Source organism: Thamnophis sirtalis, unplaced genomic scaffold (assembly GCF_051295495.1).
Source record: "Thamnophis sirtalis isolate CommonGarterSnake01/CBP01778 unplaced genomic scaffold, rThaSir2_p1.2 scaffold_6, whole genome shotgun sequence".
Lineage (NCBI taxonomy): Eukaryota > Metazoa > Chordata > Lepidosauria > Squamata > Natricidae > Thamnophis > Thamnophis sirtalis.
The window spans coordinates 30,139,605-30,157,206 of record NW_028261386.1 but is presented as its reverse complement, the minus strand read 5'-3'; the positions used below and the strand labels follow the sequence as shown (position 1 = coordinate 30,157,206).

Sequence of the window (17,602 nt, the reverse complement as noted above, 5' to 3'; positions counted from 1 at the left end):
ACAGAGAAAAACCTGTTAGGGTGGAGGTTATTGCAGTCTATTTAGAAAATCAAATTAAAAAACTTGTGTATAATTTTAAATACTATACTTCAGATCCCATTGCCACAATTAGTGGCAATGCTATACTGCTGGGGCTGTTGAGGTACAAAACATATGGAGGATACAAGCATACCAATTTTGTTATTAGAAAGAAAGTTCTAATGAACACACTTGTTTGCAAGTAAATATGCATACAACTGCCTTACTCATGTTCTTGAAATATTTTTGCTTACCACTAAGATTTGAAATAGTATCCTATGAGATATAGCGTACAACAGAGGCAGGTTTCACATAATTTAATCACCCATTCACTGCACACCAAAAATGTGAGCGGGCACGCATGCACGCACACTCCCTTGGCTCACACATCTTCCATGCATGCACACAGACTTCTGCACATGTGCTTTGCTCGCACATGCAGCTTGCAATATCAATATAATACCAGGTATCAGAATCTTCATTAGCAACCAGAAGTTGTTTTTGTAATGTCTTCCTTATAGCATTTAGGAAGCCTTATTTTCATTATTAAATTTGTATGTAATGGCAGCTAATAAGAGAATAAATGCATTAATTACGTGCACATTTATTACTATCAGAACTTTGTAGACATATTATAAAAGAAAATGTTATTTTTCCACAATATATGGGGGAAATAATTCAGAATTAGAAAGGAAGGAATTGTGTTATCTATTGCTGCATCTGTTCTACCACCACCTTTCTTATGTAACAGTTTCCAGGTTTCTTGGAAAGCAGAATTTTATTAAATATTACTATTAAATATTAAAACCAGAACCAGAATTGGGTAGTTTTGAGATTAAGGGAGCTACAAAAATACTGTGGCCTCCACCATGTCTAACAACTAAAAAAAGTGATTAATAGGTTGCTCAAAGACAAAGAAGCCTCTATTTTCTGTGGTACATTTCTTTATGGTTGATAGTTGATGCTAAAAATTAGAATCTGTTTACCATTTTGATATATTGATTATCAATTCTAAGGCTGGTGACTGTAGCTGTTGTCAAAGAAGTTTGGTGGTCTTTATATTTAATTCTAGTCTCAAATTTTCATTATGCTCTTTGATATTAGACTCCAGTAGCAGACTTTGCAGATTCTTTATATTTCTTTGCAGATTCTTTATATTTCCTCAGCATAGCTTTATTGTTATTGGCGTTTCTTACTCCAATTTTAAAACATGCCCATCTTCCAATCCAGCTTCCCTTAATATATATTCAGCATACAGGTTGAATAAATATGGAGACAGTATGCAGCCTTGTCTCATTTGTTTGTCAAACTGGAGCCAATCTGTTTTGCTATCTTCTGTCTGTACTGTGGTTTCCTGATTTAAGTACAATTTTAACATAAATACAATGGATATTCTGGGAGTTCCATTTTTCTGAGCACGGTCCATAGCTTGGCATGATCAACACAATAAAAAGCTTTTCTATAATTAATGAAGCATATGTTGACTTCTTTTTTGTACTCTTTGGCTTGCTCAATTATCCTGCATCTTCAGCAATAAATGTCTCAGGCTTGGAAAAGCCAGTCTGAATATTTGGCATCTCCCTTTCCATATAGGGCTCCAATGTGTGTTGGATGAACCTAAGGTTATTTTGTTTGCATGTGAAATTGGGGATATTGTACAACTGGCCACTATGATTTCCTAGATTTGCTTGTGTTGCTTGGATAGATCCTTTACTGGGTCTTCTGCTGTTTGCTATATTTCTGTAGTTATTGCATCAATTCCTGTAGCTTTCCAATTTGGTAATACTGCTCCAACATTTCCTAGAAATAGAAAGTCTTGTTAAATAGGAATATCTGGGATTGTGACGTCTCTACAGTAGAGTATTTCAGTATAGTTATCCATTTTTGTTGATCTTTTTTGTTGAACTTTTTTTAATCATTTTTTTATCTGTCCATTGGTGTCCCTTAGCATACCAATTTAAGTTGGAACCTTCTTCCCAGTTCAGAGATTTTTGGAAGCTTTTTCTTGTTGTCCATGTCTCTTTCCATTTTCAGCGTGTTTGCAGACATTGTTGTAATAATGTTCCTTGTCTCTTCTAACAGCTCTCTGAAACTTTTTGTTAAATTCTTTCGATTTTTCTCATACTTGGCTTTGGCAGTTTCTGACATTCAGTTTGCTTTCTTCTGTTTCTTCACATTCACATTCTTGCAGTTTCTTTTAAAATGCATTGTTAGCAACTTCTTTTATTTCATTCCATGGTTCTTCTGGGTCCCAATCACTGAGGTGTAGGACTTTAAAGCCATTTTTCTGTTTTCCTTGAACGGAGTGGATATAGATTTGGTATTGTGTTAATGAAATTGGTTGGTTTTTCTTCTTCCATTTTAGCTCCACCTGAAACTCACTTTTGAAAAATTCATGATCAGTTCCACAATCAATCCCTGCCCAGGTCTTTGCTGTTGTAATTGAGCTCTTTCAATTCTTTATGCCAATATATTATATTATAATAATGATTATATTATAATATAATCAATTAGACTTCTCTGTACTGCATTGAGTGACGCCCAAGTATACTATATATGTGTGGTTTGGGGTGTTTAAAGACTGTTAGCAATGAAAAACATCATTGGATTAGCAAAAATTATTAACTCATTTTCCTGCTTTTTGATTTGTTTGTCTGTTTCCTACGCCATAGAGTCCATGGACAGCAACACATTTTACATCTTCTTTCCAGGTCTGAAAGCCGTTAGACATATTTGAACATTACTAGGTAAGTAGTTCCAATTTATGTCAATACCTAGCCAGGATAAATACTTTAAATCATTGGAATTATTTATTTGCTTGTTAGAGTTATATGCCAACCATCTTGCCTATAATATAATAGTTCTTTTAGAGATTTGGAGAGATTATCTTTTAAATATTTTTTTACTTGCATCTGTTTGGCAATATATTATAGATAGGTGAAACATGCATTGACAACACAAAACAGCATGACCCACATGTTTTAGAATGAAACCAAGCATGCAATTTCATATGGAATTTAAGAAATATACACAATGAAGGCTACACCTGAACTATGCAAATAAGACCTGGAATGTCTGATCTTCAAAAACAAGGGGGTCTAGATATTTAAATGAGTAAAATGTACTGCCTATGATTTAAGGAATGTCAGGAAATATTATTATATACCCTTTTAAAAGAATATTTTTCAAAGGTAAGCAGTTGTTTTATTGTTAGCATTATAAGACATTTCAGCCCTCTTTAACTCCTATGATTTGGTCTTGCCCAGCCATAGTTCCCTTTTGGTTTCAAATCATAGCATACAAATAAATTTTGGAAAAAAAAGTAAGAGTAAAAGATGGAAACATAATATTAAATTGGTGCTAAAGTATGGAATTTGTCATTTTATGAAAAGCTTCCAATCTTCTGAGCCTGAAGCCAAAAAAAAAAAAAAAAAGGATAATCTTACATAAATGGAGAGAAAGTTTTAGTCCTGATATTAGGGAATGGATTTAAGATGAGTCTCTTATCTGTTTTTGAAAAGTATTTCTCTGTGGACTAAATTTAATGATAAGCTTAAGGACTGAATTAATTCCACAATAATACAAACTGGATCTTTTTATTAGCTTAACCCCTACATTTAGGTTTTTTTTTAAAAAAAATCATGACAGTAGGACTATTTTTAATTATATAGTTGACATTGTAATTCATTATTGTTGGTGGTAGTGACATAGTATAGTTATAATTGTTTCCGTTTCATTATGTAATATTAATAATGTTTGTCCATCCTACTTTAAAGGCCTTAAATTGTGCCAAGTAGAACTTAATGCCTCTATTCGTAAGGGCTGTTGACATATCCATAATAAGGAGGAGGCGGAGATTGGAGAGAGATTTGCAAGGCACATCAGAGCAGTGACAGAAACAATTGTCTGTTCCTGCAGTCATCAATAGCTGAGGGCACTAGATTTCATTTGAAGCAGCCATTGTGTGCCATCAGTTCCTATGTGGTGACCTGTCACAGTGAAGAAGAATTTCACATGGCCTGAACAAACTGACAGAACATTTTACCTTTGGGGGGAAACGTAATATTTTCTGATAAGGAGCTTATGCTAGTTTTCTTAGAAAACAGCCCAAGAGCAGTTCTCGGTGTGATAAGTTGAAGGAAACACCCATGGCCCTGACTTAACAAAACAGGCCATTTGTTTTTGAGGGAGGGAGCTGCTAGAAGAAATCTAAATAAATGGCAGCTTACAGATAATAGAGAGGGAATGCTTGCTGATCCCAGATTGATGGTTCGTACGTTGCGTTTATTGCAAACATGCAGCAAAGCAAAATGAAACTGCGGGATCAGATGAAGAAAATATATTACATTATATTACTTTATTGATTTTTCTAATTTTAGCTTAAATCTTCCTCTTAATTCCGTAAGTCAAAAATTACTGTTTTATAAATGTTTTTACCCACCATTCAACTATGTGTGCATGGATGTGTATAGGTTGGGTGCACATAGTAAATGAAAGAGGACATGAGCCCTTTAATAAATAGGTACTACATTCAGATGCTGCCTTGAACAGGCAGACATTGTAGGAAGACGCCATGGGATAGCATGTAGCCTTCCTACAATATTTGCCTGTTCCAGGCAGCTTCTGAATGTAATGCCTATTTATTATATTTGCAAAGGTATTGATTATTGTCTTATTCAACTATAGATATCCAGGTATGTATACAAAAAGAAGGGCAAACCAATATGCACAGCTCTAGGCTAGCTACAGTAATTTGCCTACCTATTACATAGATAAATTTGACATCTTTAATGAATGAAAGAGAACCAGTTTGATGTCTTGATTAAAGGTGCTGGGCTAGAAACTGGAACACTATGAGTTCGACTCCTGTTTTAGGCACAAAGCCATTTGGGTTACCTTGGATTCCCTGATTCCCTCTCTTTCTCTCTCTTAACCTATGAAGAAGCAATGGCAAATTACTTTCACAAATCTTGCCAAGAAAACTGCAGGCACTTATCCAGGTCAAACTGTGGTCAAAGAGTGGCTTGAAGGCATGAAGGATCCCTTCACCACCAAACCAAAGCTATATCAGCCTTTGTAAAAGAACCCCACAAATATGTGATATAAAAAAATAAACATTTATGAATAGATCAGAGGCACGTAACCCAATTTGGCTCAGGGGCTTGGGATGCCTAATACTAATCCAATTATTAGACTTTCTCTGACCTTACATCTAGCCCCCAAAAGTCATCTCTGTAATTCCATTTCTGTAAATGTGCAAGGTCATGTTTGGTCTAATCTGCACAGGAGGATTTTTTCCCAAAGCTAGTGAGAACATCTAATTTAGTGCAAAGAGAATATCTGATTGATCATAAAGGTGTTGTTTATTTAGTTATAAAATATTAAATGCTGCATTTTCTACAAAAGAAATGATCCCGTGGAATGAAGCACAATTTAATTAACACAGGATAAATTCAATATTAAATTAAGGTAAATCTCCCTTAAATTAAAACCCAAACCCACACCATTTCCTTGAGAAATAAATAGAAGTGGCTTATTTTTGTGTTCTTTTGGATTTGTTTTTAACTTCCAAGTCTACTAAATAACCTGGTGTTTTCCCATTCAATTACTAACCAGATCCAAATCAGATTATATAACAATGTACAGAGCAGAATAGAAATAAGTCAAAACTAAAGAAAATAAATAAGAAAAGAGCAATACATGCTACTACAAGTGGCAGAAAACTGTTAAATTTAAATATAGATCTCAGGGAGATCTGATAGGTCAGAGAGTTTTCAGAGAGATCCTCCAGAGGAAAGGTGTGATCTGGAGAAGAGAATCATGACAAATCTACTGTTCTAAAAATCCAGATATTATGATCAGCGATAAGATATTAGCTTTCCTGTAGAAAATATTTAAAATAGTAAATGATTCCACTCAGAATGTAAACTAGACTGTGTAATCTGAACCTCGTAAAGAGTTCTCGTCTCTAGAGCTATTATCATTGTTTTCCAAAGGATTCTAGCAGTTTACCTTATAGTCCAGAAGGACGTGCTGAAATTTTCTTACCAGGCTACATGAAGTGGCCTCCCCCGCCATAACAATGCTCTGAAACAATTCAGACTGACAGAGAGTCTCTGGCTCAAAATAATCCAACTGGATTTGAGGTATAAAGTAGGACTAAAATACCAAGTTTCCTGGTTTCTAGCAGCGGTGCGTTCCAGCTGCTGCTACTGCCGGTTTGCTCATGGATGTGCTTCATGCACACGCTTGATGCGCATTATGCACTCATGCGCAGTACTATAAAAATGCTTTGCCATTGCTGAGAGAACTGGTTCGGGGGTGTGGCAGGCCGAGTTACTGCGTACTCGGCCAAACCGGTCTGAACCGGTTGGAACCCACCTCTGGTTTCTAGCTTGTTGCCTTGACTACTGGACCAAACTGGCTCTCCATGATACGGTTTTAAAAAGAATGGGTGAGGAGTTTGGAGCTGCTCATGTGAAATATGGCTATTATGAGAGCCAAGCAGTAGTTTTCAGACTGAATCCAAGGCAGGAATTCTATGCTATGAAAAGGAGAGGATGAGTGTCTATATATTTCCCAAAAGGATTTTACTGATCTTCTCTCTAGGCATATGGCTTCTAACTATGGCTAGCTATTCTGTTCTGCAAAAATCCAGATGGCCACTAGAAGGAAGGAAAGAGTCCGGGTTTTCTGTATCACTTTGCTGCCATCAAGTGGTCATCCAAATTTAAGTAGTTCTGGTTTTGTAAGCTAAGACAAAATATGTTACGAAAATAATAATTAAATTATTTCTGTCCTCAGGTTTGCAAGTTGTAAAAGATTTGAGACATAACCAAGGGCATGCAGCAAAAATTATGCTATTTTAGAAGGATAAATACTCTGGCTGGATTTGCCTATACTTTGCTGATCCCATCATCTTTTTATATTTCTTCCCCCTCTGCTTGTTTTCTTGAGATCAAGCTTAATTTGCTCCTTATACCCTCTCTTCAGGGCAATATGGTGCCTTACAAGGAATTAATAGATAAGGATATAGCCACTCTATTTTATTGGTTTGCTTTTGGGACATATTGCAGCTAGATTATGTTCCAATGTTTAATTAAAATTTGTAAGAATATTTACCAGCTCAGGTCCAAAATACGGTTCACATGTTTTTTAAAGATTGTTAGAAACTATAATGTCCTCTTTAAAATTCTTAAAAAGTCCTAAGTACTTAATCAATATACTCCTAAACTTTCCTGGCTCTTTCTCTACCCTTTAGTTAACTCAAACAGGGCATTATACCAGAACAATTCAATTCAAATCAAACCTGATAATTTCAAGAATGCAAATACAATCCAGGATCCAGTCTATAGAGATTCTCAGTCATCCAGACCATGGATGTCCCAAAGGTCCTTTTTAAGGAGACCATGGATGTTCCAAAGGTGCTTTTTAAGGAGGCAATTGGACTTCCTTGCCAATTCTGTTCTGACTGGATCCCTTCCTTCAGTTCTGACTGGATTGTGGGGAATGGAAGGATTTATATTTCTTGCAGCTGGTCATTTTTATTCCTTTAGAGAATCGTTGAGGCCACTTGGAACTTAATTTGTGTCCTCAGAGTCACCTGAAAAGTACAAATGGCTGTAGAGCCTTCTTGGCTGCAGAATGTTTTCTGCCCTTAGTTGATGTCAACCACAGGCTGTTAAGGGATGACTTTGTCTTGTCTGCATCTCACACTGAAGTGCAAATGGTTCCTGTAGTCTGCAGTTTTTTTGGAAATCCATTCATACTTTGAAGAGTGTTAATCCCAAAGTGCATAGCTAAAAAGTCTATGGAGATTCTCAGTCATCCAGGTCATGGTTGTCCCAAAGGTGGTCCCAAAGATACAGGCAACACAGACTCATCCTCAACAGCCTGTGCCTCTCTTCAAACTGAAGGGACACATGGTGGAAAACATCCTGCAGCCAAGAAGGCACCACCATTTGCACTATTCAGGGGACTCTGAGGACACAGATAAACTTCCAAGTGACCACAATGACTCTCTAAAAGAATGCAAATGCCCAGCTGTCTGCAAGGAGTATAAATCCTTCCATTCCCCATTCTATCCAGTCAGAGCTGAAGAAGCTTCTTGGATGAGAAGTGAAATGTCTTCAAAGAAGAAAGGGAGAAAAAGAAAGTCCAGTTGCCTCATGAAAAAAAGCACTTTTAGTACAATCCAGGATCCATCACTCTTGTCTTTCTCTACTCTTTACTTAACTCATACCAGAACAATTTTTGAATTGAGGTAAATCAAAACTTATAATTTAAAGAATGCATATACAATCCAGGATCCATTACTCTTGTGAAACTGAAATTTTGATCATGTTTAGGACAATTTTATTCCTGAATTTCTGGCGGATGAAGCATCCTTGTGACCACGTGATAAAGATGCTCTGCTGAGATGATGATGGGAATGTCCAGCATCCCATTAAAAAACCTGGATGGCCGACCATAATTATCTTGCATGGAAAGAGAGAGGAGGATGTCATAGTCCAGAGATGATACCAAACATCACTGGGAAGTGGTAAGGATGAGGGAAGTATAAGAATTGGGTGGGAAAGGTATATGATTATTCGGGTCACACCAGACTGCACTACCTATCTCTCAAAGAATGATCCAGTGGATCATAGATCTAGTACTCTTTAAATATCAGATGCTTCCTCCCAGTTTTTCTACTCATAACTGCAGACTCATTTTTTCCAAGTATGAATCTGTTGCAGCAAAATCCCCAAATATATTTCCAGCAGGTTCTGTGGTACAATTCCTTTGAATCCATACTCTGGGGCAATTGTGGGGAGATAAATGTTCCTCAGGTTGCTGACTAGTAGTACCTCACCAGTGTTTGTACTTCTGATCCTTATACAGTGTGATTTCAAGAATGTTTAATTGGAAATAATTCCCATGGAGTTCAATAGGGTTTATTTCTGTGTAAAGTCACTGAAACATTAAAAAATTATTTTAGCCATAGAAGGGAGGATTTAGGTCCACTGTTGCATTTATTCTAAACATTTCCACATCACAATTTATTCCATGGACCAACGTGGTGGCTACCATTTAAAAAAAAAAATTACATGAACAATGAAATGACTTGTGTGCCCATAATACATAAACATTATTCCAAAAGTTATTTGGACTGCAATTCTTTGCTAGATTCTCCATGGTTTCTGTCCCTCTTCACTTTGAATGTTATTTATTTCAGTTTTATAGACTGGCTTTCAGGGTTACCTTTCTTCACAACCCATAACAGTATATTATTCACCATATCATAAAATCTTAAGCTAAAATGGACAAATACATCTGCAAACACTACAGCGGCAGTTAGAGAGTACATTTGCTGTACCCATATCAGAAAGGTAGTTTGCACAGCTTAAAAGAAAACTCTTGTTTTCTTTATTTTGTTGATTTATTGCAGGACTGGAAAACTGTGTTACTACATAAGGTCAGGGAGAGTGGGCCACTATTCAATATACCATGCAGTCATAATGCTCAGTGTAATAAAATAAAGGAGATACACTTTGAGATAGCCAGGTGAACTGCCATACAGGCAATTCAAAGCAAAAAAGAACAGATGTGATAATGTTTTATATATAGCATGTTGTAAAAACCTAAGCAACTATACATATTGATATTTGCAAAATAAAGATCTCATTACAGAAACTAGTTCTGATGTCTGGAATGCAACCTTAGGGCACTGAATTTCTATCTAGACCCACAAAAAGCAATATGATGGGGACCTATGACATACCCCCTTTTTTGTCCTTTCTTTCTTTCTTTCTTTTTTTTTTTGATTGCTTCTAGATTGGTGGTGGAAAGAAATTTTAAAAATGCCAATACTGAGGGTTTATTAATTTTTATTGGTAACTTGTTTCTTGAAAATGGGAGTTCACATAAGAAAATGTGTCTCCATTCTTGCACACAGAAAATAGGATCTTGCAAATCTTGGGAGAAATATGTAAATGTGACAAAGGTTTGAACAAAGCAGACCTTCTGAGCTGCCTTTTCAAGTTTCTTTTTCTAAGAAGGAAGCAAAACAAAGAACTTTTTGGGGGGTTTTCTTCCTGCCTGAGCAAGGGGTTGGACTAGAAGACCTCCAATGTCCCTTCCAATGCTGTTATTCTGTTGCCCTAGTGGAAGTTGAGGGCAACTTCTTCCTGGAACAGTCTTAAAGCAATTTAAGATCATACAGAATGCTTTGTAAAGGCAAATCATGTTGTCTGTTTACCCCCATGATGTACATCTTTTTAACAAAGCAACTGCTAAGTAGCAAATCTAAGTCATTTTAAAATGACTTTGATATAGAGGTTAAGGCATCAGGCTAGAAACTGGGTGGCCTGAAGTTCTGGTCATAACTTAAGCTTGATTTAGAATTGTCCGTAACTGTGCTTAGGTGTCACTGTATACCTACTGTTGTGGTCCACCAGTAGCCAATGGAGCTGGCAGCAGAGTCAGACAGTGAGGAAATTGAGAAAGAACATGGGCCAGTCCTGGAGGCTGGGGAGGGCTTGGATGGGGCTCTGAGTCAGAGGCAGAGAGGGGGCTGAGGCCATCTGTTAGTGATCAGGTGCCTATCAGGTGCCTATGGAGCTAGACAGCAGTGAGACAGAAAAACAGCTGTTTCCATGCCCAGAGCTGCCAGAAGAAAAGAATAACTCAGAAATCAGGGTAGACTTGGGAGTAAAGTCACAGGTGAAAGGTGATTGGCCCCTCCCATAGGAAATAAAAGCCAAAGGGGAGTGGGCTTTTGCAGGAAACAATATTCATTTGGTTGTTAGATTCATTTCAGGAGTGTGAAGATCTGTCCGTGAATTTCAGAGACTCTGTGCCTAGTCTTTTCTTGCAGAGCACCTCATTTGGAAAATATTTACATGGTAGTTTTCCAAGATAGATAAGGTCCGTAGTCATAAATATTCTTTTGAAAGACTGTTTGCCAGGCCTTGTGGAATGTGAATGAGAGGAATTCACATTTGTTTAATAAAAGGGTTTTTGCCCGCACCAGGACTGTGCCTCAGGCTTTTTGGGGAAGCCTAGGTCAGAACATCTACAGTATGCTGTGAAGGGGTCAATGGATAAGCGTAGACTGCAGATGGCCACAGATGGGGTAATGCAAACACCTCCCAAATCTCAACTGCACATTGTGCAGAAATGTACATCCTGAATGCTGATTGGTTGATACAACTTCCTGTTCTGTGCTTTGCTGTTTGAGTGTCCCCTAGTCAGAATGAACATTCACAGATGTTTAAATGCAGCAGATATGCAGCCATCTCTGAACAACAGACACATATGTTCCCTGATGTGCAGCATGGAGAAGTTTACTCCGGACATTAAGCACAAAGCCAACTGGATGACCTTGGACCAGTCCCACTCTCTCAATGGCAAACTACTTCTGAAGTCTTGCCAAGAAAACTGCAGGCATTTTTCCTGGCAGTTCCTAGGAGAACAAGATTGACTTGAAGAGAAGGGAGGGCAGAAGATTGGTGTGTTTTCTTTTGCTGGCAGGAGTGTTGAATGGATTGTCACGTATATCCTGACATCATCACATAATTTGTATATTTTATGCAATATCATGATTCCTTCCTGCCCCTTGTGAAACACTACCTTGTGTTGAATCTCATATTATAGAAGTGATTCTGAGCAAAAAAACAACAACAACTCAGAAAGATGACTTCCAACACTGAAATTCTGACATTCTGTGATATTGTTATTCCTTATTTTACAGAAGGGACATGGTGGTTCAATGGCTAAGATGCTGAGCTTGTAGATCAGAAAAGTCGGAAGTTCAATGGTTCAAATCCCTAGTGACGTGTAACAGAGTGAGCTCCTGTTACTTGTCCCAGCTTCTGTCAACCTAGCAGTTTGAAAACATGTAAAAATGCAAGTAGAAAAATAGGAACAATCTTTGGTGGGAAGGTAACAACGTTCTGTACCCTTTCGGCATTTAGTCATGCCGGCCACATGACCATGGAGATGTCTTTGGACAGTGCTGGCTCTTTGGCTTTAAAACGGAGATGAGCACCACCCTCTAGAGTCAGATATGTGCAAAGAAAACCTTTACCTCTACTTTATCTTACAGAATGTATTGTGTGTTGCTCTAAAAAGCTGAGTACTCCTCCTCTAGGAAAGATTTCTTTTGCCAGTTTCATACTATACATACCAACTCCAGTACTTTGATGAGAAGTCATATATCAAAGGCTGCTATTAATCCCAAGTTTGAAATTTTGTGATTTGTTTTCTCACCCTCAGCCCAAGAATCTTGCCAAAAATGTCCTTTGTCAGGGTACTAATTTTGCTGACGACCACTTCATCTTCATTTTTGGCTGGTAATTACTAAGTCAGACACAAGCCTTTCCCCCCCTCTTATCCCCTGGCAGCCAGAGAGGCGGGGATTTCTAAGAACCTATTCATTATAGTTTTGTTGGCACAGAAATGCCCCGAATTCTGCACTCTCTATAGACATAAAAATAATAAGATTGTTAGAATAAAAAGATGTGACCTAACAATTACTTTTGCATTTTTTTAAAAAAAAAGATAAACATCTTCAGTATTCTTTATCTTCAGAATACAGTACATTTTATTTTGCCTATAGCGAAAAGTGTCAGCTTCAGTTTGAATAGTTTTGGTGCTCCATTCCTGAACTACGTTTTTGTTCTGTCTCCATTACAATATGCCTGTCTACTCATTCACCTATGACACTTCCTCAAGTTAAATGGAAATGCCTAGAACTCATACATATACAGCTGGGTTTCTACTTATGTCTAATCAAAAAATAGAAAAGAATTATGATGCAATTATAGGACCATTTCTGTATTTTTTCCCCGGACACAATTAAATCAATATCTAGGTTTCCTAGCTGTACCTAAATAATGAAATACACACAGACACACAGACACACCAGGGTGTACCAAAAGACCCCATAGGCCAAATACAGTATATTTTATTAATTAATACATTTTATAGAGAAAGCATGTTACTTAGGAATATTCCAAAGCCATGCATTCTATTTGGAAAGTCTTCAGAAATCAGCATAATTTTATGAAAGAAAAAGTGCAACTTTATAAACAACATGTATTGTTGTACAATGTTGAACATGTAGAAAATGTTCACTCAAGAAATTGGGTCCAGAAAGAGAGCATGTCACTTCTGCGTCACTCATGGCAACTGGGTACAAAAGCCAAAACAGTTGATGTGGGGTACTGGGAGAGAAGGTAGATGGGTGGGCAAAATGCTTGCTGTGACTTGCTGGGGCAGATTGCCCCAGCTGGGCAGCTGAGGCTTCCAGGGCATGGCAAGCAGCCCCAGAGCCACAAAGAAGGGTGCAAGATGACCAAAATGCATAAATTTGGGAGGTGAGTAATAATGTGTGAATGGAGATGGAGGCAGGCCAGTGGTGAAATATAAAATTTGTTGCCACTGGTACTCTGGGCATGGCTTGGTAGGTGTGGCTTGGTGGGAGATCATGTGATTGGATGGGTGGGGCCAATTTTTTTAATTTTTAAAGCACTTTTTACTACCTATTCGCCCAAACCAGTAGTAAAAAAAATGCTTTAAGAAGTTTTTAAAAAGGTTCAGCTCTGCCATGCAATTGTGGGAACCTTTTTTTTTTCTTCACTTTTTAAAGCATTTTTTTTACTACCGGTTCGGGTGAATAGACAGAAAAGATATGCTTTTTAAAAGCAGAAAAAAAGCTTCAGAGGATCGCGCGGATCAACTGTGAGCTGTGTGATCATCAGAAGCTTTCTCCATGCTTTTTAAAGCATTTTTTTCCTGCCTATTCGCCCAAACCAGCAGGAAAAAAAATGCTTTAAAAAGGGGTGGGGAAAGCTTCTTACAATCACACAGCTCACAACTAAGCTGCACTATCCTTAGAAGCTTTTTTTTTTACTACTGGTTCACGGAACCAACAACAATTGTCCCTACCAGTTCATGCGAACCGGTAGCATTTCACCCCTGAGGCAGGCCCTTATCTCACTTGCGGAATTTCTTGGCCTGGATATTCACTTAATAACCCACAATTATCAGCTAATGAATAAGCCCAGTCACAATTTCAGCTGGAGGTTGAAGGGCTACCTATAATTTCTACTTCCAGTTCTAAAAGATAAAATCTCTTTGGCTATCTCAAATTTGGTATGATGGGTAAAATTATCAGAACAGGCAGTATAAATGAACCCTACCACCAACATGAAAAAGTTGAAATGTATCCTGCAAACTTCACAAGTAAGGCACTGGATACTATTACAACAGTAGCTGTTACTATAATACCAAGATGGTATCTTCTTAGTGATCTAAAAATTTGTTATAGCAGGCTTCAGTGATATTGGGAAAGATAATACTAGACCCTGCATTATTTAAAGGAGCTTTGCCAATTATAGGGGGTATACAACGAAGACAGCAAAATAACATTTGTGTTGCCCTCACTACTACACTGTTCACAGAAATATGCAGTCTATCAGAAGTGTCATCAGTCTAATTCATTGTTCAGAACTAAATGGCAAACAATGTTCCATTTTATCAGAAACACTCATGTGATGGCCTGTAATATTTCACCATTCTTCAGTTATACCAAGGACTCAACAAAATCATTAGCCTCAACTACCAGAAAAACATGTCATAAACAAATTTTCCAGGAAAGAACGGTAGATTTGAAAGGAGCAATTCTGGCCCTCAGAATTCCTGCTCATGCAGGAATCCAAAAAAGCATCTATAATAGGCAATTGTCCATTCACTATCTGAATACATCAAATGTTAAGGTAAGTAGTGCTACTGTTGAACTAGTTTTATTCATTTTTTTCTCTAAGATATCACCCTGTTCCAAGTCTTGGCAAAACAACCAGGTTTTCAATAGTTTTCTGAATGACATAAGGGTGGGAACCACTTCAACTACATTAATCCAATTGTGTAAATTACAATCTGCTGTGAACTCAGTATCAAGATCCTTCTAAAAAAGAAATAGGTGTTATGGAAATATCAGATACTACAGAGGATAGAATAGTCCTGGGTTAGTCAAAAATTGATCATAAAGGTAGTAAATGTTGTTAAACATGTGAAAGATTACTGCAGCAACCACCTCTGGCCTATCTTTTGGATGAATCCAAAGCCAGCTGTCATTGCTTGCCCATAATGGAAGCAATTCCTTACAATAAATTGGGCATCTATAATAAACATAGCAACTCTCTCAATTCTCTCATCTATGGGCATATAGGCATAGTTCTTCCTAGTTAGGTACCTTAAAGTTTATTTACCCACATCCTTTAAATCCATGCATATCCTAAGAGCAGCAGCAGGCCAGATTTCTGAATGCTGGAAAGGAAATTTGAGAGAAAGATAGTTTGCAATTGCTTACCTCCTTCTTTTTTATTGATCCATCCTCTCCATGAGTCATTTAACCTGCTTGACTGTGTCCATCATTTCATCAATGGGTAGGGATCCTTTCATGTCAGCCACCAGATTTTTAGTGATCCAGAACCTATTTTTTATGCAGAACATTTAATTCCTAACACTTCTAGTTTTAAGAGAAAGATCAGGTAGATTTTTTTTTTCCTCACTAAAGTGATCCAGCAGTCTATCTCTAAACATTCATGTTAGAGTTGATTTTCTTCCTTTTATGATAGAAATGGTTTTGGTACATATGCAATGAATAAAAAATATATTGATTTTAGCTCTGTAATTGCTTTCAGCATTTCAAGCTGAGTTGGAGTATATGGATGTGAATCTGAGAAATATATTTTGGTCATTTATTCCACTCTAAATAGCATTTTAAAGAAAATACTATTGGGTATTAATCTAATGAATAGCATTATAAGCACCAAAGTTTATGTTTATTGCACTTATTAAATGGGCTTTGATATCACCTATAAAATAAATGGCAGAGTTAGCAAATTAGCACTTATATGCTTCCAACCAATATCTGCAATTTTATCTACTCAACTTCATCAGCCTATTCCTTTATTATTCCTAGTTCACACACAGAGAATCTGTAGTAAAGCCTCAGTGGTTATTTTTTAATTATGTAAATTAAACACACATTCTTGTGTATGTGTGTATAGCTACCCAAATAAAGTGGCCAGAACTGTGGTTTTTTTAAAGCTGACCTGTACAGTCTGAAGTTCACAGCCATAATTGCAAGCTGTGCGGCTAATCATTCTCTTTCCTATACATTACTGCAAAGTAAAAGACTGTTTAAATAAGGCTTTGTATGCAGGCCACATGAGACCTTATAATAAGGTCAATGATATCCCATCCATTGGATTTGGAGAGCATCCAGCAAGGTCATTGTGGAGCTATTAGAAAAAAAGTTATATAGGAAGTATCTGTATCCTTCCTTCCTTTTAGCATTTTAATTCAATTTAATGGAAAAGAAATTACTTTCAAATAAAAAACTGTTGGGTGAAATTATCTAGTTGAAATGTGAGTTCTGACATTTGTTATATCTGAGGGATGATTTTTTGGGGTCTGGGTATACACAAATGTCCTGCCATTCACTCTGAAGTCATTTATCAGACAAGTAGTTTATAGCCTCCCTGGCTTCCTGAATCTAAACTAAAACCAGAAGAAAGACATCATAAAGTAGTGATTCTTATGAATTTTTTTTCAGATCAGGAAGGAGGGCAGCTGGAAGGCTGAGATTTAGAAAGCCATGTGATACCCAGAAATATAGTGTCTTCCCTCAATCACATCAATGAGATATGCTGCAAAATAAAGAAACTCTAAAGAACTCCAAGAGTGAATCAGCACAATAACACTTCTACTTGTCAAAAAGAAAAACCAGGAGACTGGAATACATTTTAGCATGGCACTGGCCTAAGTATCAGCCCCTTGTGAAACTTCTAATGCTTTCATGAAAGTCCAGAAAATGTACCTCCTCAATATTGCTTCATAAAGCAACATGACTGTAATTAATTCTGGCATGAAATGAGGCAACCAGGTTACTTCAGCTTGCTCTGCTTTGCTATGGAACTCGTTGATATTTTTTTTCCTACAGGCCCCTCATTTTTCTGATAAGTATCGCAGTGAGGACCTTTTCCTGCAGCTTTGATTAAAGTCTTTCCAAGCTGAATAGCTACAGCAAAAGTTATGGGATTGCCTGCAGCACAGACAAAAACTGCCCCAAACAGAAGCTCACTAAAGATCTTTCTAAAGATCTCTGCAAAGAAGCTGAAGAAACTGGGGACCAACTGGTTAGCTGCTGCAAGAAGATTGCATACACTGACTATAAGTAACAGCAATGCAAAGTAGCAACAATGGTGCATTGGAAGATGTACAAGAAATACCATTTGCCTGCAAGTAAGAACTGGTGAACTATGAACTTTGAACTATGGTGCTGGAGAAGACTCCTGCAAGTCCCTTGGACTGCAAGGCAATCAAAGGTGGTCAGTCCTAAAGGAGATCAACCCTGACTGCTCTTTAGAAGGCCAGATCCTGAAAAATGAAACTCAAACACTTTGGTCACCTATGAGAAGGAAGGACTCATTGGAGAAGAGCCTGATGCTGGGAAAGATTGAGGGCAAAAGAAGAAGGGAACGACAGAGAATGAGATGGCTGGATGGAGTCACTGAAGCAGTTGGCGTGACAT

The 17,602-nt window shown here is 37.4% G+C and overlaps 1 long non-coding RNA gene across 1 annotated transcript in view; it reads left to right on the top strand.

Moving 5' to 3' along the window:
* The window catches only part of LOC148044925 (uncharacterized), a 132,328-nt gene that overhangs the window by 40,503 nt on the left and 74,223 nt on the right, over nucleotides 1-17,602 (top strand). The window contains exon 2 of the long non-coding RNA XR_015697142.1: nucleotides 2,691-2,765. This is a non-coding gene — a long non-coding RNA (uncharacterized LOC148044925). The remainder of the gene's footprint in view (nucleotides 1-2,690; nucleotides 2,766-17,602) is intronic.